The sequence below is a fragment of the Amblyomma americanum genome, chromosome 1 (genome assembly GCF_052857255.1).
Source record: "Amblyomma americanum isolate KBUSLIRL-KWMA chromosome 1, ASM5285725v1, whole genome shotgun sequence".
NCBI lineage: Eukaryota > Metazoa > Arthropoda > Arachnida > Ixodida > Ixodidae > Amblyomma > Amblyomma americanum.
The window spans coordinates 32616325-32642585 of NC_135497.1; the positions used below are offsets into that span (position 1 = coordinate 32616325).

Below are 26261 nucleotides of genomic sequence, written 5' to 3' on the forward strand. Positions count from 1 at the left end.
CCAGTTACCTTTCTCGGACCAAAATGCTATGATTTGTTTTTGTTTCTGCTTAACACCCTCGAAAAAACGTTTCTAGGCCATTAGTGGGCGCACTTCCCTTTTACTTGTGTTTCTGTGTCCTGTGTCTACGTCCTGGAAATATTCGGTAAATGTTTTACTGGGACTGGGACATTCCATCCTTTCTGGGCGCACCTGGGGAGGTACGTTGTTTTCTGGGATGGTGTCGGCCGCTCGTGCGGAGGGAGTCCGACACCACCGACATGGCCACATTAAACAGAAATGGTAATAAGACAGAGCCCTGCGGCACGCCAAAGTCCACCGGACGAGGCTCGGAGAATTTACCCCCCACTCGTACGCGCATGGTGCGCCCGCTCAGGAAGCCGTGAAAATATCGCAAAAGGCGCCCGCTCACACCGGCCCCCTCAAGCACCTCGAGAATTGGTGCGTGGTGACCGTTGTCAAAAGCGCCCGAGACGTCCAGTAGCAGCAGCAGCGCAACCTGGCCTGCCGCCCTGGCGCGCTCCAGCGCTGTAACAACGTCCGATATAGAATCAGCCGTGCACCACATCCCACGCAAACACGTCTGCCGCTCGTCAAACAAATCAGCCTCCGCAGCCCGCTCGTTCAGACGCTGCAACTCCATATGCTCCATGAGCTTACCTGCCGCCGATGTTAATGCCACTGGCCGGTATCCGCTCAGCTCCGCAGGTGGGCGGCCTGCCTTACGTATGGAGCAAACGTCTGAGGGTCGCCAATCATCCGGTAGCTCCCCGCGCTCCCACACCAGGTTTATCTACTGCAGAAAGATTTGTTGCTCCGCATCCAGGTTTCGAAGCATCTGGTATGTCACCTCGTCCGGTCCGCGCGCCGAGCGGCGGCAGCGCCGCAGCGCATTGTTCAGTTCCGCCGCGGTGAACGGCGACAGGCGACAGGAGAATGACTTCCGAGGCGACAGGAGAATGACTGGCGTCATTTCTGGGGCTCTCAGGGGCAGCTATGTTAGCTCTGTTCGCGGGGCTCGGCGGCGCGGACCGGTCGGGAAACCGCTCTGCCAGCTCTTCAATGCTGATCCCTTGGAGATTGCGAGAGCGGCCAGCGGTTGACGGTTTGCCTGTGGTTCGGTGATGCGCCGCAGGGTATCAAAAAGCCTCCGCGACCTGACTTCTTCCTCGATCCTTTGGCATAGTGAGGCCCACTGCCGGCGGTATGGCTTGTTGGTGTGGCGGCGCGCTGCCGCGTCCAGGCGGTTGTAGACAGCCCAGACGGCGGCTCTGTCAGTCTGATGTCTCTGGAAAAAATTTCGACCACCTGGGGATCTTTCACGGGAAATGGAAATAAAAATCGCTTTTTGAGGAAAGGAAATGGCGCAGTCATTGTCTCATACATCGGTACACACCGAAGCCGCGCCGCAAGGGAAGGGAGGAAGTTGGGAGTAAAAGAAGAAAGGTGCCGTATTGGAATGCTCTGGAATAATTTCGACCCCCACATATCTCGGTGGACACCTAAACCTCGCCTTAAACGAACGCATAAAGGAGGGAGCGAAAGAAGAAAGGAAGAAAAAGCTGTCATTGTGGAGGTCTCTGACAAAAATATCTTTCACATATAGGCATCTTTCACGTGAAATTAAAATAAAAACCGCTTTTAGAGAGCAGGGAATGGAGCAGTAATTGCCTCATACATCGGTTCACACGGGAGCCGCGCCGCAAGGGAAGGGAGGAAGGTGGGAGTGTCAGTAGAAAGGTGCCTTATTGGAGGGCTCAGGAATAATTTCGACCACCGCATAACATGTCTCGGTGGACACCAATACCGCGTTTTAAGGGAAGGCATAAAGGAGGGAGTGAACGAAGAATGGAAGAAAGAGCTGCCGTAGTGGAGCTTTTCAGCAAAAATTTCTATCACGTGAAATGAAAAAAATCACTTTTTCCGGAAAAGAAACGGAGTAGTAATTGTCTCATACATCGGTGGACACAGAAACCGCGCCGCAAGGGAAGGGAGGAAGGTGGGATTGAAAGAATAACGGTGCCGTATTGGAGGGCTCCAGAATTATTTCGAACACCACATATCTCAGTGGACACCTAAACCGCGCCTTAAGAGAAGACATAAAAGAGGGAGTGAACGAAAGGAAGAATGAAGTGCCGTAGTGGAGGTCTCCGGCAAAAATTTCGAACACCTGGGGATCTTTCACGCGAAATCGAAATAAAAATTGCTTTTTGAGGAAAGGAAGTGCAGCAGTAATTGTCTGATACATTCGGTGGACACTGGAACCGCGAAACAAGAGAAAGGAGGAAGGATCTATAACGTGCACTGACATCACACAGCACACGTTCCGCCTCCGTCGAAACGCGGACGCCGCTTTCGGGTTCGAACCCGGGTACTCCGGCTCAGCAGACGAGCGCCTCAACTACTGAGCCGCCCGCAGCAGGTATCTTTGAAGTGCACTGACGCTGCACAGCACACTATTTTAAAGCGAAAGCTTTACTGGCCGCGAACTTGCGATTTCTCCGTGGCGATGCTCCGAGGAGGCACATGACGTTACAACGCGCGCCTCGACATGGATATTTCTCTCCCACGCTCTCGAGTCACTACTGAGCATGCGCCAATAGTAGCACCGAGCCACAGGTGTTCCGCTGCTGCACAACGCCGCGCCTTTCCTCAATAATAATAATAATAATAATAATAATAATAATAATAATAATAATAATAATAATAATAATAATAATAATAATAATAATAGTAATTTGGAAAAGGAAATGGCGCAGTATCTGTCTCATATATCGTTGGACACTTGAACCGCGCTTGAAGGGAAGGGATAAAGGAGGGATTGAAACAGGAAAGAAAGAGGTGCCGTAGTGGAGCAAGGCGGAAATTTGGGCGAGTTGGTAAGTGTTCATTTTCGCTCTCAGCGCAACACGAGCGGGACACAAGACGAAGGACTAGCACAAACAGGCGCTGACTATCAACTGGTTTTTTATTCGCATCCTGCCTGCAATCAGCTCTCAGGAAATCTTGCTATGAAAGGACTCGAGAGAGCATTTTGGCGCAAACAGGCAGGTTACGTGTGAACGGGTACCCAGATCAACTCATTTCCAGGGCAGCGGAGAAACTTCTTGGGCAGCTCAAGAATGGGGCTCAGCCGAAAGAAGCCAAAAAGAAGGAAAAGCCGGCTGTGGTCCCGTATGCACACTGCTTGTCACATGGGCTGAAAAAAGTTGGGGGCAGATACGACGTTCATGTCGTCTTTTTTGCACCTAGAAAACTTCGCGCAATGTGCAAACAGGTCAGTCAGAGGCACTACGGCAAGAGCAAGAGGGATGCTTGTCAGGTGCGTCATGTGTCGCCATCTATACCTTGCGAGGTAGGGGTGGTATACCAGGTACCCTTCTCCTGCGGTGCCATGTACGTTGACCAGACTGGCAGGTGCGTTAACAAACGCTTGATGGAGCATGAAAACACCTGGAAAAATGACCCCCTGTCTCACACAGGCTCCCACAGCAGGTTTTAACCTAAACGCGGCGGCTGCGTTTTTATGGAAGAAAGACGCTAAGGCGCCCGTGTGCTGCGCTATGTCAGTGCACGTTAAAGATCCCCAGGTGGTCGAAATTATTCCGGAGCCCTCCACTACGACACCTCTTCTTCCTTTCTTCTTTCACTCCCTCCTTATCCCTTCCCTTACGGCGCGGTTCAGGTGTCCAACGATATATGAGACAGATACTGCGCCATTTCTTTCCCCCAAAAAACCAACCAACCAACCACAGCAGGCAATGCCAATGCAGGCATGAAAAGGATCATGCAGAAAGGAGAGCTAAAGGGGACCCCCTTGCCCAGGCGTCTTTCCAGTGCAAAAAGTGCCAATGTGTTCCCGATTACAAGAACACGCGCATCCTGTTCAGACATAACAATAAACTAGCACGCGAGGTAATGGAAGCTTTCTATATTTACCACAACGGCGGAAAATGTATCAGCAGCCCTTCCATAACGTTATCCGAGAGGGAATTGAGCTATCTGACCTCCCACGTGCCTTCCATATAACATTTGTATAAGTAGTTCACTGTTTGTATTTATACGCTTGCCGTAGTGGAGGGCTCCAGAATAATTTCGACCACCTGGGCATCTTTAACGTGCACTGACCGCCCGTATGATGTGCGAAACCAGTGCACTTTCTAGATGCGCCCGTGTGCTGTGCGATGTCAGTGCACGTTAAAGATCCCCAGGTGGTCGTAATTATTCCGGAGCCCACCACTACGGCACCTCTTTCTTCCTTTCTTCTTTCACTTCAATTTTTCAGTTTTCTAATTCCTCTTTTCCTCCCTTCTTTATTCCCTCCTTTACAGCGCGGTTCGGGTGTCCACCGAGATATGTGAGACGGTTACTGCGCAAATTCCTTTCCTAAAAAACCCAACAAAACAAGGGAACCAATGGCGTTCATACAGTTCATTGGCGTTGACTACTTTGCAAAGACCCTTTTATTTTCACGAAAGGAAAGGCGCACAACAAGCTCCGTGGGTGAGTGGAGACCTCAATCTCGCTTTCATGTACGTGGCGTTGGTGACCAACTGCAAAAGCCAGCTTTGATTGCGTTCTGCACACTGGATAGGCAGCGCGCCCTCCTTTCCAGCCTGGAAGGGGGCAAGCAGTTAACTGTTGATCGCAAGAGATTGATCACTAAATGAACGCTTCGGCCTAGCTGCAGCTGCAGTGCCGCATGTCAGCCACAACGCTGTCAGCGCTAATGAATTCAGGCCACATCTTTCTCACCACCGCCACATGTACCAAAGCACGAATAAGGTGTCCGCATATCCAGGGAGCCAGTTATGCGCCCTTCCTTTGCTCAAATCCATCGCCGTCTAGAATATCGTCAACCCCAACGCCAATGAACACAGTGACCGCCGATATCTTTCGCTTTGTATATCCTGGATTAGCTGAGCTTATCTACATAACTTTCTTTTTTTCACAAATATTTACTATTTTCCTGCTTTACAGGCAAAACGCCAAGGAGCCCGTGTGCTGTGCGATGTCAGTGCACGTTAAAGATCCCCAGGTGGTCGAAATTATTCCGGAGCCCTCCACTGCGGCACCTCTCTCTTCCTTTCTTCTTTCACTCCCTCCTTTATCCTTTTCCTTACGGCGCGGTTCAGGTGCCCAACGAGACAGATACTGCGCCATTTCCTTTCCCCAAAAACCAAGTATTAATAATATTATTATTATGCTTTAGTAATCCGCGGCTGCTCTCTCAATTAGAATGTAGGAATGGGATGCTGTAGGCTCTCCTTGCAATGTTGGCTCTTTTCCGATGAAGGTCAATTATATATGCAAATATTAATTTGAAGATAAAAGAAGCATGTGAGATACCGAGACATTTCTCGCAGCTTACGCTCAAGCGTTCACCACAACGAGCAAAAAGTGCTGCATTTCTTTAGAATATTACTGCACTTATGAGCGTTCTGTGTAGTAAAGAGATCCGCATAGTCGACAGGATTGTTTGGCTCCATTGGGCGGTTTAGATCTTGAAGCGCAGGTGTATAGAAACGGAGTGCTTACTGCACGTACGGCTTTGATGGTCGCACCCTAGCCGTGGATTTTAACCTTCATTGAAGGCGAGTGAGAGCGCTTGTAGTGTACGCTCCAGCCCAACGTTCTTTTACATCTGAGTAGCTTGATTCTCTCGATTCTTTCATGCTAGATAGTTATCCATCTTTTATATCAGGGGATTTTAACTGCGTCGAGGGTTCCTACAGGGATGTAAGCGGTCGCAGACAAGGCCGGCCGTATACCTTATAGGCCGTTTAACCTTATAGACCTATGGGTTTAACTACATGGTAACAAGTTTGCTGCCACATGGCAACACGGCTCGAACATGAACAGGCTCGATCGTTTCTACTTTCCGCCAATTCCCGCTACCGATGTCACTAGTTGCGAAGTCCTGGCTTTTTCGCCAGATGTTCCGCGCATAACGGACCATTTTCCGGTATCTGTGAGGCTGCACTTTCGTCAGGCCGCCCCATCCGAGAATTTTTGGAAAATGAACATGGCACTAGTGCGTGACCCCGAAAGTGTGGCCATCCTACGCGAAGCTCTCGCAGAAACGTGCAGTCATCCTGCACAACCACGCAGCTGGGACGATTTACAAGCTAGTTGGCGTGACAAGCTGACCAAAGCTTTCAGAGATAGAAAGTTACGTTTAACTCCAGAAATTAACGATACCCTTCGATCGAAGGGCACGCATTGTGCAGCGTGGTGCGCCCCTCACTTTTACAATGCTGGATTACCTCAATCAGCTACAAGCGCGCTATGAACTTCTGCTCCGCCTCAGCTCCCGTACTGCACCACGAACTTGTATTAGAGGTAGACCAGTCGCGGACCCCGCTGTACTCCGCAGCGTTCGCTACGGTTCCGTAGAGGGTCGAGCAACCATCCCGTTTGTCGAACTTCCGCATGGTGAAGAGTCAGATAGCGCTGAGGACATCAAGGCTGTCTTTAGTGAACATTTTACTCGCCTCTTTACAACTGAGAGCAGAGGCATAAGCGATCTAAAAGCAGCTCTTCGTGAATTTTGCTCAGAAATAGCCTGCATACCTGGAGAGCGCCGCGACAGCCTATGTAATCCAGTCACGCTGGAAGAGCTTCACCTGGTTTTCCATGGAATGAACGCCTTCGCTGCAGCCGGACCAGACGGGCTGCCACATGTTTTTTGACAAACCTTTCTTCAAGGAGATACATGTGCATCTTTTGTCCATTCCCGATGGTCTTCTTGTCGACGGGTTTCGGCCGGAATCTTTTCGCGAGAGTCGTATAATGGTCCTTCTAAAGAGTGGCGGTGTGCCGTCCGATCCAAAAGCATGGAGGCCTACCTCCCTCCTGAACTCCGATTATAAGATACTAGCTGCAATATTAGCACACCGCATATCGTCAGCTCTTCTTGACATAATAAGCAACGCTCAGACATGTTCTGTGCCCGGACGCACAATTTTTTCGCCACTAGCTTTAACCCGCGATTTGTTCACTTTTGCTACGTGCACGCAGATTGCGGGAGCATTTGATTCCCTAGATCAAGAAAAAGCCTTTGACCGCGTTGAGCGTGACTACCTTTTCACGGTTCTAGACTGTTTTGGCTTCCCGGGGCGTCTGATAGACGTCTTGAGATTGTTGTACACAGACTTAGCAGCAAGCCTCGCAGTGAACGATCAGATAACCGACCCCATTCCATTGAGCCGCTGAATACGCCAGGGCTGCCCACTGTCAGCAATTCTTTTCGACCTTTGCGTAGAACCGCTATTGCAACAAATTCAAAGTTGGAAGTCGATACGGGACTTTTCTCTCCCAGGCTTGGGCGAGGTTAAAGTAGCAGCTTATGCCGATGATATTTCTGTTTATTAGAAACATTGAAAGCTATATAGCATTTCTGAGGCTCTTTCACATTTACAGCTGCCTGTCAGGTGCACGTTTCAATCCAGCTAAAAGCGAGGCGTTACGCTTTGGATCTTTTAATGATCAATTTCCCGATGGTGTCCAATGGGTAGGTGGCGTAAAAGTCCTTGGCGTCACGTTCCTCGCCTCCGGTGACGTAGCCCGAGCCACCTGGAATGAAATAAAACGCAAAGCGGATCAGCGCATCGAAGTCGCAAAATCCTTCGACCTACCTTTCTCCGAACGAGATTACCTCATCAGAAGAAGCATAATTGCTTCCTTATTCTACGTCGCAAAAATAGCGCGCCCTCCTCGCCGCGTCCCTCAGAGGCTGGCCACAGCGTGTGGATCTTTCTTCTGGGGTGGACACCCAGAGAGCGTTGCAAGAGTCTTTATCCGCCTGCCCACCGATATGGGTGGCTTCAGCATCCCGATCTTGAAGTTATGTGTCGCGTATTCGCCTTAACGGCCATGTGGGAGCTTATCTCAGACACAGCGCACCGAGGAAGAGCACGAACAGCATATTTGATGGGAACATCGCGTCGCTTTTTATTTATTTATTTTTTATTTAAGCATACTGTAAGCCTAGTTAGGCTCTTACAGAAGTGGGCAAAATAATGGGACAATTATACTAAACAATAGCATATCCAGTATAACATACGCGAGATACAAAACATGCGCCTGCAGTAGAAAAGACCATAGCAAGTAGGCTGAGACCATCAACGGTCAAAGGACATGCGCATTGCTATACACGTTCATTTCGACGCATTTGAAACACTGGAAAGGAGAACGACGAAACCACGAATCGATACAAACAGGTCAACACGATAGTCAAAAAGGCACAACTAAGAGAAAGAAAGGAATATATAAAACGGAACACTCGCGGTGAATACCGCAAGATATCGTAGGAGGTTTCTTTTTTTTTTTTCCTCCTTTTGCTCTTTTTATTGTAAATTCTGTTTCTCAAGAACCAACTCTACGTTTTTCAAAACGATATCAAGAGAGACATCGTCCATGAATTCGTGAGGCAGATTATTCCATTCTTCAATGGCTAACGGAAAAAAATGAGAATTTATATGTGCTACATCGCGTTCGGATGGGTCTGATGCACTTCTCATGGTTTAATCGCTTCGAACGATGATAAGGTGCCTTGATGTACTGATTTTTATCAAGTCTTACGCGATCATTGTAAAGAATAAAAAGAAACTTCATCGAAACAACGCGTCGCCGACAAGCAAGGGTAGGGATACGCGCTTTAGCTCGAAGGGAAGATACGCTGTCATGACGTGAGTAGCAGGAATAAATAAACCGGAGGGCCTTATTTTGAATTTTTTCGAGTGTTTCGCTGAGGTAAGACTGATGGGGGCTCCAAATGATGGTGCCGTATTCAAGGATGGGCCTTATGAGGGTATTATAGGCTGTTAATTTTACATGAGGAGGAGCTGCTGACAGTTTTCTACGGAGGAACCCGAGCTGTTTGAATGCTTTTGCACACGTGTTGGATATATGCGTGTTCCAGCTTAGCTTATGGGTAAATGTAACGCCTAAATAGTTCACCGTATCCACCCTCATTATGTTAGATCCTGATAAATTGTAAGAATATACAAGAGGTACTTTTTTACGGGTAAATGAGATGCAAGACGTTTTGTTGATATTAATTTCCATTCCCCATGTTTCGCACCACCTGGCAATGTTATTTACAGAAGAATTTAATTTTAACTGGTCGTCCGGTCTACGTACCGTAGTGTACAGAACGCAGTCGTCAGCGAAAAGCCTTATTGTTATTCCAGGATCAGCGCAGGCATGGATATCGTTGATATATATTAGGAAAAAGATCGGTCCCAAGACGGATCCTTGTGGGACCCCGGAGAAAACGTTCAGTCGTTCGGATTGTGCATTATTCATTTCAACATATTGCGTGCGACCTGTGGTTAAGATTTTGTCCAGGTTATTACTTTTGAGTTAATGCCAATAGTGCGGAGCTTGTAGATTAATTTAGAATGTAGAACACGATCAAATGCTTTCCTAAAGTCGATCAGAATGGCATCTGCTTGAAGCTGGGAATCGATCACTTGTGCAAAATCATTTGTTATTTTTAATAGCTGAGTGATTGTTGACAGTCCTTTTCTGAAGCCGTGTTGTATGCTGTAAATTAAGTTATTTTCTTCCAAAAACGTTGTTATGGATTTGTTGATTATATGCTCTAATAGCTTGCAGCTGCAGCCAGTTAATGAAATTGGTCTATACATATCTAGAGATAGTCTGCTGCCGCTTTTGTGAACTGCAATAACCTTTGCACATAGCCAGTCGGACGGAAGTGCGCCCGTTTCTAGGGAAAGTGTGAAATTTTTGTGCAAAAACGGGGCCAGTTGTTCCGCGTATCGCTTCAGAAATGTATTTGATATGTTGTCTGGACCAGGACACTTTTTGACATCAATCTGCAAAAGCAAGTTCACTATACCTGTCTCGGTAATCACGATATCCGGCATCAGTGATTGTGGCTCACTTATGTTAGCGCTTGTAGCAAACTCACGAGTAAATACAGACTGGAAATGTTGATTAAAAGAAGTTGCGATAATATGGGGGCCTGTAACCACTCTACCGTCTATTTCCATTTGTGATACACGGGGCTCAGGGCTCGATAAATACCGCCAGAACTTTCCTGGATCTCAAGTAATAAAATTAGATAAAGTTGTTGAGAAGAACATTTCCCGCGCGTTCTTAATTTCCAGTTTTAGTTTGTGCGCAAGTTCACTTATCTGAAAACTATTTCCTTTTCTTCTGCGCATACGCTGTAGTCTTCGTTTCAGATGAATGATGTTACGTGTAATCCACGGGGTTTTCCTTTTTGTTCGTTTTATCCTTGTAGGTACAAATTTTGCCTCACACTGTGTTATCGCTGCTTTTACTTGTAGCCATAGGCTATTTAAACAGCGGGAATCTGCAGAAGAAAAACTGTCGAGGATTGATTCTAGATGATCTATAATGCCTACATAATCTGCCCTGCTGTAGTCTTTAATAGTGACGAAAGAGTTACTGTGACTACGATCAGCGTGGTGGCGCAGGTGAGGAAAAGTGAGAAAGAGCAATTTATGGTCCGAAATCCCGTTTTCCAAACTAATTTCAGAACAGAGAAAAATAGACACAAATGCTAGATCTAGTACGGAAATTGCGGTTCCTTGGAAACGCGTTGGCTCATTTACCACATGAGATGGCTAAAAACTGAACATTATATCCAAAAGGTTTTCGCAGTTATTTATTTCGTTTTTTTTCCAATTACTAAGTTCGTCCAGTCGATATCTGGCAAATTGAAATCGTCTGTGACGATGAATTTTGCGCGAGCGTTGAATTTGCTATTAAGGAAGTCGTGCATTTGAAGAAGGTAATCAATTGGTGCATTCGGTCGTCTGTATATACCGCCCACTAGTACCAAGTTGCCCTTAAAGTTGACAGTGCACTAGACGCTTTCATGGTTTGGTATGCCACATTCTTACTGGAAAACGAGGTTCTCTTTTATTGCAATGGCTACGCCGCCTCCTCGCCCATCGCGGTCTGAGCGGATCAAGGCGTAGGAGCTGGGAACTATTTCTGAGTCGTGTATATCGGAATGTAGCCAGGTTCTGTTATTACAACTACATCCGGCGAGTACAGCAACAACAGTTCTTCAAATTTATCGGTTTTTAAACGCTACTTCTGGCATTGAAACATAGTAGTGTATATGGTGCTGAAGCCTGTGGTCAGTCGCTGCTACCTGCGGCACTTTTGGCTGGTGCACGCTCGGCATGCTTTAGCAGCACTCGCTTGTTTTCGCTTTTGTCCCACATGTCCAGGTCGTCCTTTATGTTTAGTTTATTAAATATCGGAGCCACCTTATCACCGTTGTCTCGATTTATCTTGGGTGAGTGCCATAGCCTCTTGTGTACTTCACGAACCGGTACGGAATAGTCCTCGGTGATTTACCAGTCGCTACCTTTCAGTTTGAAGCAGTTTTGAAGGATTTTAGTTTTTCGGAGAAGTCGTATAATCTGAGTATGACAGGCCGTGCCCGATCTGCGTTACTTTTTCCTAGCCGGTGGATACGCTCGATAGATCTAACATCAATGCCTTGAGTGCCTTTGAATATGTCATTCTTGACCCGTTTTCCAAGTTCCTCAGTATTCTCGCCTTCGTGTTCTTCTATGCCAAAAATGATTATATTGTTCCTGCGACTTCTGCTTTCAAAATCATCAAGTTTGCTGGTCATTTGTTATAACTGTTTGCCCATTGCACTCAAGGCTTCCTCGCATTTTTGTACCTTTTCATTGTACAGCTGAAGGGAGGCAAGACTAGTTTCTATTTCGGAAAGCTGGCTTTGCACACTTTGCAGACCTGTTTTTAAGAGATTCTGGGAAGCCTTTATGGATGTGACAGTAAGAAGAATTTGTTCTATTTTATCGGCATTTGGACCAGGGTTTTCCTCAACGTCGCCGCTGAGCTTTAACAGCAAACAAATAACGCACAACGATTCTGTCACGCATTGACAAACAAGGCCAGGGCTCGGCAGCACCACCAGAAAAACACAATTGCTTCCGAGAGAATCATGAGAAGGTCGTTTTTCACCAACCTGTACGAAGCAAAGCACGAAGTTTAGCATCGTGCTCCGGGCGATGCTGCAAGCCCACTGGAAGGCGCCGAGGAACGGACCGGGATTTTATAGGGCTCAGATGATGTCACTGGGGTCACTGTAGTGCCGAACGGACGCTCCAATGTGCACGTCACAGCGCAGTTCTCCACGTGAGGTAGTCTTGTCAGATGCAGCGCGTCTGTCGAGCAGTCAGGCAGGTGCTGCAGCGGTATTGCTGATGTCACCCTGTAGGCATAACCGTCGATGGGTGAAGGATTGCCGCCTGTGTTTCCGAGCAGTCCCAGCAAAACCTGTACGAAGCAAAGCACGAAGTTTAGCATCGTGCTCCGGGCGATGCTGCCAAGCCCACTGAGTTATCAAATTGGAAAGGCCCTGCGGCAGAAAAGTCGCCAGCTTTCTATGCATATGTCGTGAGATCCTTACAATTTCTTGAAGGTACCCTTCCTGATTGTGATTTGAAAGAATTGACCGCGAGTAAAACTTGCGAATATGTTGCGTTTTGCACCCTGAATGTAGACCAGCGCAGGAAATTGCGCAAAAGGCGGAAGCAAAGAATTTTTGCCTCTCTCCCCGCTGATGTATCAAATTTTACTTGGCTTCGCGAACGGGAAGCGTCACCCACAGCTGACCGTCTTGCGGCGTGGGGCGGGGCGCCCTCTGCTTCATGTTGGCAATGTGGTAGAACTGAAACTCTGAACCATGCCGTTTTTGAATGCCCAGTCGTGCGCACTCTCTGGCGCTTTGCAACGCGAATGTTCCAGGAGCGCATGCAGTGGCAGAGTCGCAATCGCAATTTCTTTGTTGAATTATTATTGTGTGCGGGCGCTTATGTACTCTGGAAAACGGGAGACTTGCTGTCTTGCGGGTACACCCGTAGAAAGCAATGTTTCCTTTACTGTACCGCCTTAGAACTTTGATGCTGTAACACTTGAATCAAGAACTCGTCGTGTTGGGTAAGGAGGCCTTCCTCCTCCGCTGGTCAACAAGGTTCATTGTTGTTAGCGATAGAGGTGTGTCCACGCCCATGCTTCCGTATAAGGAAGTTTGGCGAGTGTTGCTCATCTTTTCCTTGCTTGTATTCCACTTATATTCACAATAAAGCTGCTTTAAGCCAGCTCGTGTAGAAACCATGAATTGTGCACTGAAATGTCATTTGCATATATGTGATACCTGTACAATGATGACTTATTGCGATGTTCTTGAAAACCAGACCACTTGTGTAAAGAGTCCTTACACTGTAGATATTTTCGAAAAATAATTCTCTTAAAAAGTGTATAGAAGCACACGTGCGCCTATTTTGAATAGAAACATTGGTGGCGAGGCTGCAGAAAAATATTCTGCGGTTTAACTACTGCTCAACCTGGTTCGAGCCAGACTCATGTGACCCCCGGCTTGCTTGTGCCGAGGGACAGATGGCGCTGGCGAGCGTCGCAGCTTCCATATCGGGGCTTCGGCGGCGGAGATGCGCCGGTGCGTGGGTGCGCGGGAACAAAACAAGGACCCCCCCCCCCCTCATTTCTTTCTTTTCTCCGTCGGGAGATGCACGCGTCGTGCGCCCCGAAAAGCGGCCGCTGCCAATGAACAGAGAGCGGATGGCGTTTTATTTTATTTGGCAATACACGTGGCGTTCCAGGTAAACGAGTCTCCGATGAGTTTTGTGTTTGCACTGGGCGCGGGATATACGATAAGTGAATATGCATCTGTTGCGCTCAAGTAGCACCACTGTTGTGTATTTGGATTTCTCGCGCTATCTTTTAGAGCTTGAAGAAAAAAATTACTCGGACGGTACCTTGCTGCGAACAAGAAGTTATTATTTAAAGAGCTAGCTGGTCATCATAAACGAATTAATCGAGTGCGCAGTGCGAAAAAGAAATTTAGACAGGGTTTAATCGTGGTTATACCAAAGGTCGAGCGAAAGCATCCTGGCAATGGCCCGGACCAGATTTGGAGGTCGTCATCGTGTCGGTCACGCTCACTTATGGTTGCAAGCTCACTAAGGTTGGACGCTCAGTTATGGTTGGTCCAAATTGGCCAAGGTCAAATTTCGGGGCCTGCCCGGGTAACATTTAGAGACTGCCATCGTATAGAGCACATTGAAATTAGCCTGAAAAAAGATTTTGGTACAAATCAATGAAGGTCAAATTTCGGGAGTGGAATGGGCAACATTTCGGAAACGACCCGGGTCTAATTTGGAGACACCATCCCACTGGCCATAGTCAAAAAAATATGTTTGTCATCTGACTTAAAGCTGTTGCTATGAGAGCAGAAAGTGGTGCTTGTTGGTTGATGTTGATACTGAAGAAGTGGGCGCGGAAAAACAAGGAGAAGCGAGACAAGTGCTCGTGTTTTTTGTCTCGCTCGTCCTTTTTTTTCCCGCGCCAACTTCTTCAGTCTGTTGCTCTGAGATCGCCAAGTGCGAAGGTCACTTCAATGTTATTACGCACACCGGACTCAAACTCAAGTTTTGCCTTGAATAGATACTGCAGAGTAGGTCACACGACGCTCAGCAGTACTGAACACATTTTACGCGCCTAGGACACTCCTTCAATTGTTAAAAACGTCGTTACATTTAGCTAGACACCTGTTCTATTTACATGGAAATAGAGAGAGAAACGTTGGGCAAAAATTCAATCCTTTACTCAACCAAACATTGGCTAAGTTTCAGCACATACAGTAAATACACAACTGTAAAATACAAGCATTTGCAATAGACATGGTTGTGCACAAAGAAGCATATAAGAATAAAATGCATTCAAACAGACAGGAATGTCAGCAAAACGATATGGTATGGAATGTTACCAGCATGACGGACTTATCTCTTTCAGACACTCATCGAGTTCTGCTATCGAGAAAAATCTGAAAATTTGCTTGTGTATTAGCCGATACTGGTAAAATATTTTCCAAACGGTTTTGATAGCCTAATTTTTGAACGTTGGTAGAAACACCAATCTTGCAAGCCCCGGAAAACTATTCCTAAATTGATAACAGAGTTCATTACCCCCTAGATATGTCGATTTCGTTCATATTGGCCAGAATAATGTGACCGCAGTGCGCAGCGCTTTAATAGTAGCTTGCTATATCCGTATAAACATCTTTTGGTGCTGTACGGGTGGTGTTTCGCTGTAAAAACTGTGGAGTTGCGCAAAGTTATTCAGCTAACTTCAAACTTTTTTCACCGCTTGAGTGATCGCATTGTTTTTTTCTGCAATAATAGTCAGGCAAAGTAGCGCCAGCAGACGACAGACGACTTTCACCGCACCTTTGGCATGTCCTTCGGACACCGCCGCCGGCGCTGTTTTTTTCTCCACGCGGCAGAAAAAAAGGCACTGGCGCAGAGTCACTTGTGAGAAGCGAGCGCCCGCCACAAATGGTTTGGCGGAGTCCGGCGCCTCTTTCGATTAGAACACCGCGCCGGCGGTTGCTGCTGCGGTTTTCGGCCCCGTCGCCGCCGCGCCATACAAGGGTAATAATAATAATAATAATAATAATAATAATAATAATAATAATAATAATAATAATAATAATAATAATAATAATAATAATAATAATAATAATAATAATAATAATAATAATAATAATAATAATAATAATAATAAATTGTTTTTAGGGAACGGAAATTGCGCAGTATCTGTCTCATATATCGTTGGACACCTGAACCGCGCCGTTAGGGAAAGGATAAAGGAGGGAGTGAAAAAAGAAATGAAGAAAGAGGTGCCGTAGTGGAGGGCTCCGGAATAATTTCGACTACCTGGGGATCTTTAACGTACACTGGCATCGCACAGCACACGGGCGCCTTAGCGTTTTGCCTTCATAAAAACGCAGCCGCCGCGGTCGGCTCCGGCTGTGAGAATGTGGCGCGATTCCGTGACGTTCCCGTCGTTCCCCGGGGCGACACGCAGCCAATGCGCGCGCGGAGGATCATTGCTCGTTGCGACCGCGTAAGTGCGCGACAGCCGTTGATGCTGTCGAGGCGCTCACCTCCTGCGATGCGTGGGTCGGGGTGCTGCTTTCGGAGATGGTCGTGGATGACCGCACGCACGTCCTCCAGCGCGAGGGGCAGATCACTGGGAGGTAGTAGATGTGCGGCGGTCGCGAGGTCGTCAGCTTCTTCGTTGCCGGCGATGCCGCAGTGACCGGGCACCCACTGTGCACGCTCGGCGCATTCTCTCTGAGCAAGACGCTCGATGCGCGAGCGAATGTCCCGCACTAGTGGGGTACCGCGGCCGTTAGATTGCAGGCGGCAGATGGCAGCGCTGGATTCGCACTGCAAAGCACACCTGGCGGCGGAGGCCAGAGGGTCAGCAGCAGGTCCAGCCCGAGCCGGATCCCCATCAACTCCGCCGTGGTGGAGGAGCCCAGGAAGGTTGCGTGTTGCTGGCTGTGCAGTCGCAGGGCGGGGATGGTAGCCGCCGCTGCAAGGGAGCGGCGTTCGCGGGCCACTGAGCCGTCGGTTTGCACGAGGAGATGGTCCTGGAGCTCCTCGTGTATGACGGCTCTGGCCAGCTGCTGCACAGCGCAGACGGGTGTGCACCGCTTTCCCGACATGCCGATGATCTCTCGCTGTACCTCCGAGGCAGCAGGCGAGGGCGGGCAGGAGCCGTAGGGGGTGGGCCTTGAGTCAAATGCTCATCCTCGAGCAGCGCCGCGCCCACACACACTTGCGTGTTCCTTTACTTTTTTCTTGTGTCCCGTACCACCAGCCTATAGGCGTCGATCGTGCTAAGTGTTATACATTTTTAAAGTGTCCGGTAAGGAGTTGACTGCGTGAAGTATTGAATTATCGCGCTGTTGGCTGATCCTGAAGCTACTCATAGTGTTATGCAAGAAATTTTGGCGGTGGAACATAGTGCGTAGTAAGCCTTGCGAGCGTTGGGATAGCAGGCCCGCCAGCTGGCGCCGTAGAAGTCATAACTGAAGAGGGGGCGGTTATTGCACTACCTTTAAAAATTTGGAATGTCGAGGGAATTCCTAGGAAGCCTGAAAGAAGCTACAATATATGCTTCGCGACAAACGTCTAACTTCAGGTAGAAATCCTGAACTTTATGAAAACAGCCCAACAGCGAACAACTCGAGAAGTAGTTTTCATGCCCATGAAGTGGCTGGTTAAGCTGCGACACAGATCAACACCCTCTATACTAGCCATGGCCTTTCCATATCCTCCTCTCTTTTGTGGATACGTCATCACACTACGACGGACCAGCTCTCGGCGCTCGCGAGGAGCGCCCGTCGTGCCCCCACTTTCACCAACCGGTCTCCTTGATCGTGGTGCAACAACGCGTGCGCGGAGCAGTACCAGCCGAAGTATGGAATTTAAGAAAACATTTTAATGATTTTATTATTGATTTCCTGCAAAAATAAAAATGTTATTTCGTAAAAATTTATACTTTCTGTTGAACCGCTTATTTTGGAAGAAAATATTGTTTTTTGAACGTGGTTTTCTTATACTTTTTTATTTTCGTACAGAGTGCTCGACTGGAAAATGCGTTTGCACAGCGGTAAACAACAGTTCCTTTATTTTATGAACGTAGTGGCACGTGTTCGCATTTCTGTATTTCTTTTTTGTTCGTGCAGCGTGTCACGAAACTCAACGCTGTTTCAGGGTTAGCACCGTTACGGTAAAGATGTCGGTAACGACGAGGAAGTACTTCGGGTCCGGGAGGTGTGCGTCCAGTGTTGGGCAGGATCGCGTGCTGACTGCTGTTCTGTTGACGTCGCTCAGCTACCCAGGCTGCGGGGCAGTGGCTAAGTACCTGGCGGTGTTCGCGTTAGCTTGCTAAATTTCTCCTTCTTTTTGTCAGTGCCTGTTTGCTCCTGTTCTGGGGTGATTGGGTGCGGGACGAGAGCTTAATGTCGACTTCTTCTCCTGGCCAGGGGTTTTCCCCTTGGTCGGCATCTCTTCCTAAAGACCAGCTCCCACTTGATCTCTTTTTCCGCAGCGGTGTTTCAAGCATTCCAGTCGCATTAGTGCCTTCCGATGAAGGCGCTATCCGACTGAACAACCCGGAGGCAGTGCAGGCGGCCCTTCAGTCCACATCGAAGCACTTTATGCACATTACCGATGTCCGGCAGTTCGGCAGGGGTGGTGTTTTGTGCCGGTCGTCGGATAAAGACTGTATTGAAGATCTGCTAAAGTGCACGACCTTCGCCAGCCACCCGGTGAGCGCATTCATTCCGCCTCATCTAGCATGTTCCAAGGGCTTGGTCCGAGGGGTCGACTCTCGATTGAGCCCTGCAGAAACGCTTGAGAACCTCTCGCCTGCGGGAGTGGTTGCTGTCCATCGATGCAGCAGGCTGAAAAATTCCTACGGAGTCCGTCATTGCCACATTTGCAGGATTATTTTGCCCGTCAGAGATTAAGGTGTGTCCATTGGTTTTTCGAGTAGATGCCTTTAACTCTCGGCCCCTTCAGTGTCAAAACTGCTGGCGATTTGGCCACAGCGGCAAAGCCTGCAAATCGGCCTTACGCTGCTGTGCCTGTGGGGAACGTCATTGCAGAGAGGAATGTCCTGAACAGCAAGAGAAGTGTTGTTTGTGTAGCGGTGCTCATCCTGCTGATTCGCCTGACTGTCCTGCACGAGCACAAGAAGTTCAGGTGCTCGAGCTTATAGACAAGCGCAGATGCACGCGGAGAGAGGCTTTTGCCGCAGTCAAGGAGAGAGCCTCAGCCTACTCTAGTGTGGCCGCCAAATGCTCACCCATAATGGATTCTAGTTTGTCCCAGGCTATTACAGCGGCAGTTGAGAAAGCTGTGGCAAATGCAATGGATCGCATTATGGAAACCGTGTCCACGTGCATTTCGCAGGTCATAGCTGCTCAGATGACCAATCTTCTGCAGGCGTCCACCACTCCGCTCTTGTCTTCTTTGGCTTCGGAAGCTACCCCTCCTTCTGTAGTAATCGATTCCGCTCCACAGGGCCAAAAACAATGTGAGCAACAAAAGACCTCTCAGCCCTCTCCTTCGAATAGCGTTATGGACGCATCCTCTATGGATTGTATTGATATGGAGTCTGATCTCCGCGCCCAGAAACGAAGTGGGTCTCCTCTGAATATTGCAGGTCCATCTTGCCCCCAGTCAAAGACAAAGAAAAGTAACGCAAGTCAAAACGCTAAGACCAGTATTCTAGAAAAGGCAGTCGCGGCTGCGGCACTTCCGCCAAGATAGGGTTCTTAAGTGTACTCCAGTGGAATTGTCGATCAATATTCTCAGCTTCAATAGATTTAAATTGCCTATGCAATCAGCTTCTACCAGATTTAGTTGCTTTACAGGAAACATGGCTAACTCCAAATTTCAATTATCATCTCAAGGATTACCATCCGTTCCGGCTTGACCGGTCATCACGAGGGGGAGGGTTGTTATTGCTCGTATCTAAAAAGTTTTGCCACAGGGCATGCATTTCTTTTCAATATGCGGACAATGAATGTGAAATCCTTGCGGTTGACCTCAGTGTCCCAGGTCAACAGCCCTTTACGGTAGCTAATGCATATTTCCCGTCTGGTGTGCGTGACACTCGGCCCCTTGACTCACTCATGTCTAGTAGCCGATCTCAGGTTCTATTACTTGGCGACTTCAATTCGCACCATGTGACTTGGGGGCTTAAAACAGACAGCTTTGGTTCTAGGCTATTTGATTGGGCTTCTGGCAACAACTTGATCTGCAACAATTCCGGATTGCCTACGTTAGTTCGCAGTCAATGCCGCTCTGCCTTGGATTTAACTTTTTCCTCCCCAGGAGTCTCCGTTATGTCTTGGGCGCCTGTTGACTGTGCAACAAACAGTGATCATCTACCGATTAGTTTCAAAGTTGCGTGTAAATTAACTCTTCCTGAGCGACATCAGCGCACGTTAATAAATTACAATTGCTTTAAAGACACTCTAAAATCAGCCCTCCAAATCACTTCAGACACTCGCTCTCAGATAAGTGCCGAAAGCTATGTTCAGTACTGGACCATGCAAGGCAAAAGTCTGAATTTTTGGTTAAGAGAACAAAGGGTGCAATCGCGAACAATTGGTGGAATGCTGAGTGCACGCGTGCATATAGATGACGGAAAGCAGCTTGGAAGAAACTTCTCATCAATCAATGCCCAAAAAATTGGCTGGATTATAAGTATGTTGCAGCAACATTTAAGCGCACTGTCGCCCGTGCAAAGGAGGAGTATAATACAAATCATTATGATTTCCTTTCCCAACCGGGAAGTAAACGAGCCTTGTTTAATTTCATGAGGCGCAACAAGGTGATTCCTCCGACTGCCAACATTGAATCCCTCGTTCAGTCCCCTGCTGACATCGCAAAGGCCTTAGAAGATATTGCGTGTGGCCTAGAGCTTCGCTTTACATCTGCTTTACCTTCTCCTACTATATTCACATGCACCTCAAGTGATTTCACTGAGGTCTCTATGCCTGAGCTGTCGCAAATTGTTCTCCGCTTATCCCCAGCGGCTCCTGGCCCCGATAAAGTCATTTCATCTATGATCAAAATTTTGTTCAATGAATTTCCTGCAGACCTGTTGGCTCTAATTAACCATTCTATTAAAGATCCTTGGATACCGCATGAGTGGCGTCTTGCTGAAATAGTTCCATTGCTTAAAAAGCAAGGGGAGGGCTTAACTTTAGACAATATACGCCCTATTTCGTTAACATCGAACCTAGTAAAATTGGTGGAAAGGGTCCTTCTCGGCCGTGTCATGTCATTCATTTCAGAAATGCTGTATTGAATCCATGTCAAATTGGTTTCAGGCCGGGTTGTTCAATTTGGTGTGCTCATACTCACTTTGAGAGTCGTATTAAATTAGCTCGCAATAGAAAACAGTTTGCTGCGCTTGTCACCTTGGATGTCAGTAAAGCATACGACAGCGTGGAGCACTCGACTCTATTACTAAGGTTACAGGAACTGAACTTCCCAAGCTATTTTGTAGCCTGGATTTCTGTTTTTTTAGAAAATAGAGAATTTTACTGCTGCCAAAATGGTATTTTCTCAAGGAGATTTCCACAGACAAGAGGTGTTCCGCAAGGATCAGTTCTCTCACCTGTTCTTTTTAACATTTTTCTAAGCTCAAGTCCATGCATTCAAAATGTGAAAACTTATGTGCACGCCGACGATATTGCATTTTTTGCATCAGCAGTTGACATTCACACTCTTTATCGAACCCTGCAAAATTACCTCAATGTTCTTGACAACTGGCTAGGAAGAATTCATCTGTCCCTTAATGTGAAGAAATGCGCATTGTTAGTATTTCCAGTTTCTGTTCCTGTAAACATCTGCCTGGTCTATAGAAATAACATAATACCCCAAGTTCAGACGGTGAAGTATCTCGGTGTAATATACGACTCTACTCTCTCCTGGCGGCCACACATTGAGCAAGTTTCTGCAAAAGGAGTTCGGGCCATTGGCATCCTGTGCAGGCTTTGTAGTGCTAGGTCAGGCATGAGAAGGCATACGCTTCTGATGATTTATCAAATGTACGTCTGCCCAATTTTGGAGTTCGGGTGTGTTTTATTCTCAGGAGCTCCGGCCTATAAACTTCGCCCTCTTGTGCTTTTGGAGCGTGAGGCGTTGCGCCTTTGTCTGGGGCTTCCAAAATATGTCGCCAATGCTGTTCTGCACCTTGAGGCGCGAATGCCTTCGTTATCAGCTAGGTTTCGCCTTTTAACAGTTCAAACATTTTTAAAATTGTGCGACTCTCCTCTTCACGCTTCCAGTATAATATTTCTTAGTCAACCTTCCGCCTTTTTTACTGCTGCCTGGTCTCGATTTCATACCCCGCAGATATGTTACGTGCAGTCCCTCCTTGATCGCATAAATATTCATTTCACTGATGTCCGCCAAATATATAACAACTCCTCATCTGTCCAGATTGAATTCGATGACATTTTCCCATCGAATGCAAAGCTGCAGCCCTTCCCGCTTCTTCAGGGTCTATTGCAGGACCACCTAAGGTCCTTTCCCTCTCATGTTCTTATTGCTACCGATGCCTCGCAGGATCGCGAAAAGGCAGGTGTGGGAATTTTTTCACCTTCACTGGATTGGTCTTTTTCTCTCCGTCTTCCTGACTTCACTCCAATTTTTCTGGCTGAATTATTAGCAGTAATCTTAGCCTTACGAAAATTAGAATCTACCGTTTCCCAGGTCGTGGTTATGACAGACTCTCTGTCTATTTGCTCTTCCTTATCCTCGCCCACTGACTCTCGGCCATTACGCCTCTTTAAGTTCCTGATTCCGCTGCATCTAAATTCGGTAAGGTTGCTTTGGGTACCAGGTCACATGGGCTTTCACTTAAATGAGGTTGCAGATTCCTTAGCAAGAGCCACTCTCAGCAGCCCAATTGTTGCTGTCCTACCATCGTGTGCATATACAGCTGCGGTGAGGTTTCGCAGCTACACAATATTTCAGGAATTTGCTGCCTCGGCTCTTACATCGTCTCCCGAATATCAGCATCTTCTGCATCCTTGGAGTAGCAAAGACTGGCGCTCACGCAGACTAGAGGTCTCTTTCACGCGCTTGCGTTGCCGGGTTCCCCTTCTAAATTTCTACCTTCACAGATCTGGCCTGGCAGCTTCCCCACTGTGCCCTTTTGTGCCAAACCTGAGACAATAGATCACTTCCTGCTGTTCTGCCGCCGCTTTTCTCATTTGAGGAAGCGTCTTTTGCAAATTCCATTTCATCAACTGGGCTTGCCTGTGTCTTCCGCGGTTGTTCTTTTCATTGGCGCTTGTTTGCTTGGACGAAGCGACAGGAGTGTGCGCTCTGCTGTGCAAAATTTTCTTCAAGAAACGCAGCGTCTCCCATTCTAATTTCTTTTTCCCGATCTCAGTCAGTAAGACATTGCAACATTACAGGCATTGTGTACTATTATGCACATTAAGCAATTGTCCCGTCTTCGATCTCCAAGTTAACTGGACCCCTTTCCTTCCCTCTTCCAATCTATCAGACTACATACTATTTCCACTGCTTTTCCCGTCAAAAATTTCCTGTATCCAGTAATTAACCGCCTGTGTCCTGGCCACTCCTCCGTAGTGGGTATGTGCCAGCAACGTCTGAGGCCTTCCTTCCTTCCTTCCTTCCAGTGTGCAGGCTGTGATAATGCCTGAGCTTTGCTGCGTACCGCGGTGCCGCGGGAACTACGATGGTGGTGAGCGTGTGCGAGTCCTCACCTTCCCTTCGAATCAAGCAAGGAGAGCTCAATGGATTAGAGCTATCCACCGTGCGCGGTCGGTGGTAAGGAAACATTCCTTTAACTGTCGTTGTTACTCCTCCCTCAGTTGCATTGAAAACGCTGAGGGCAGCATGTTGCGAGATAATTCCGTAGTGCTGCCTCTTTTGGACCGGATAAACCTGTAAAGCCGTAGCGGAATATTATTGCTGGCATTCAGTTCACACGACATTTATAGAAATTTTTCTCGTACTGTCATGGACCTGTCTGATTTTTAAGCTTCAGGTTCTAGAGCTGCTACTGTCTTTGTTTTTTCTATCCAAGGTCTGCGAGCACCACTTTAATCCGCCCGACATGATAAATAGCACAAGCTACACGGATACAAAGACCAGAAAAGTAGTAGAAGTTGCGGCGAAGCTCGTACGGTTACGACCTGATGGTGTTCCAAGCATACTTCCAGACTGCCCGGCATATCTTTCTGCTCCAAATGCAAGCACGTCTCGAGAGGCCCCAGATGAAAAGAGGACGCGCCGAGAGGCTGCTGCGTTACAAGATGCCATCAACTTTTCTATTGAAGCACATCAGGCGGAAGAGGACAGAAACAAAATTGACAACTTTCAGACGCTGTTGAAATGCATACCATGAATCTGGACGGTGGTTTCCCAGCATGACTTTATACTCTTCCTCAATCTGACTGTCGATGGTGCCCCAGCAATAAAAAAGTCGGCTAAAGTCACCGAGGACCTCTCTCTAAAGCTGTATTTTCATGATGTCGAGGTCACCAAACTCGATGGCGTGGAGATCATTCCAAAATCTGTGAATGGTATTTGGTGCTTGGCAGGTCTGTTGGATGCCATTGAGAGCTCTGATAAGGCTCCTGCCTTCCGCAAACATTAAGACAAGACAGGTGGCATATTGAATCTCGTGCTATCTCTTCTTGAAAACGCGACAAATCAGGGAATGCAAGACGAAGATCGGCAAGATGCTTGAACATTTTTAAAGGAACAAGTCCTTCTCCGTTTAAGCGAGTCACCCCGCTACTCTTCAGAGCTGTTGGTATTTTCCAGCCTTCTATTTACCATCTCTCCTAATGCTTATAGGTACTTGCGTGACTACGGAGGTCTCAAATTGCCACATGAGTCCACGATCAGACGTGTATTCAAAGCATATGTTATAAATCCAGCAGCTGAGCAGCAGGATACTTCTTTGCTGCTTTATGCGAAGAAGATCGCAAGTGCAATGAAGGATCATGAGAAGTCACTGGTTCTCATGATGGATGAGATCCATCTACAGGCGTATTTTGATTATAAGGGTTGCACGATTGTCGGTACTGCCAGCAACAGTTCAAATTCGGCAAAGACAGCTCATGTCTTTATGATTCAAAGCCCCCTGTCATCACAAAAAAGTGTTGTTCACATTTGGCAGTTGAACAAATCAATCCCCAACAGCTGAACACTGAGCTCCGCAGCATCATAAATGAGCTTGAAAAGGTTGAGCTTCGCATCATTGAAGTCATCACGGATAACAACTCTATAAATCGCACAACAATGTCTCTCTTTGGTTTGTCATCAAAAGTCAGCAGCTCCTACCCTCACCCATCAGATTCTACTCGTCCTCTTTTTTCGTTATTGACCCTGTTCACTTGTTGAAATGTATTCGGAACAATTGGATCAACGAAAAGAACCACGGAACATGCATGTTTTTTCCTTCACTTATGAATTTGAACTCCCACCCAAAATTTATCAGTGCTTCGTTCAAGACCCTCCGTGATCTTCACTTAAAAGAAGAAGACCACCTTTTCAAGGCTGCTCCAACACTGTCAGTAAAACCACTCATTCCATCTAATACGGAAAGGCAAAATGTGAAGCTTGCAATGAGAATGTTCAACCTATCAACCATAGCTGCTCTAGAAACATGCGGTCAACGCTATGCACTGCAGCATGCAGCTGGAACAGCGGAATTTTTAAAGGTTGCCGAAACCTGGTGGAGGGTTGTTAATGTGGAGTCGTCCAGCAAAGGAAGCCGGCTTCGTGATGACCTGTAGACTGCCATTGCAGAAAAGCTGTGTCCACAAGCTGAATTCCTTCAAACCATCATGCAGCGCCTTGACCTCTGGAAGAGTTTGAAGTTTGATAATGAAGTTCCCACTCGGGAGACCCACAGTGCCTTGCGTCTCACTACGGAAGCCTTTTTCAAGATTATAAACTATTGCCTTGAAGACCTTGGATTTGACTACGTTCTTCTGAGGAAGTTCCAGACAGACTGCTTGGACGAATGATTTGGCAAGTATAGGCAGCTTTCCGGGTCGCAGTACCATGTGTCCATCAGACAAGTGTTCGAATCCTAACGCGACATTCGCCTACAAAGAGCCCTGGCGCTTCCAGCCATAGATTCAGGGGCACCTGCTGTCAGCATTGATGAGGCGATTCTACAGAGGTTCAACATTGAAGTAAATGACAAGGACTTCGAAATGAAGGCACAAAATCTGCCAGCTATAACGTACGTGGCCGGATACTGCGCCCATGCAGCACTTAAAAAGCTTGCATGCACTGCTTGCCGAGCAAATGTGGTAGAGGATGAAGACATCATAATTGAGAATGCTGAAATTATAGCAAATATGAATCCTTAAGGGCTCAGGTTCCCCAACTTCCCGTTGTTCATGCTGTAATGACTGCTGAGATCGTCCTGGACAAGCTGCGAAGTGAAAAGTATGCAGTGCATTCCCATTCTCTAGCGAACCAAAGGAATGCCCTTTTCACACTGTCTACCAACCTGATAGAAGACGGAGACAGTTTCGACGAATGTGAAAGTGGTAATATTCCTCACTTGGGCATGCATCACATTCTTAGCGCTGCAACAATCATTCTGCTGAAAAACTATTGTAAAAATAGGAACGACAGTTTGGTGCAAGCAAAATTTGCTCAAAAACGGAAGCTTAACACTTTGAAATCTTGACTGTTCTGACTCCTTGTGTTGCACGCCTCTACAAGTTTTGTGAATGCTTGCACTCTGTAATAAACATATCCGTGAAAGACATGAGAGCGCAAAATGGCAACACGGACGAGCAAGAGAAGAGGACGAGCGCT

At 47.3% G+C, this 26261-nt stretch overlaps 1 protein-coding gene and 1 pseudogene across 1 annotated transcript in view; both read left to right on the top strand.

The window, feature by feature from the left end:
* LOC144125662 (atrial natriuretic peptide-converting enzyme-like) overlaps positions 1 to 26261 on the top strand; it is a 996499-nt gene that overhangs the window by 935240 nt on the left and 34998 nt on the right. The gene's annotated exons all lie outside the window — the stretch shown is intronic.
* On the top strand, positions 23106 to 26130 carry LOC144115195 (uncharacterized; annotated as a pseudogene).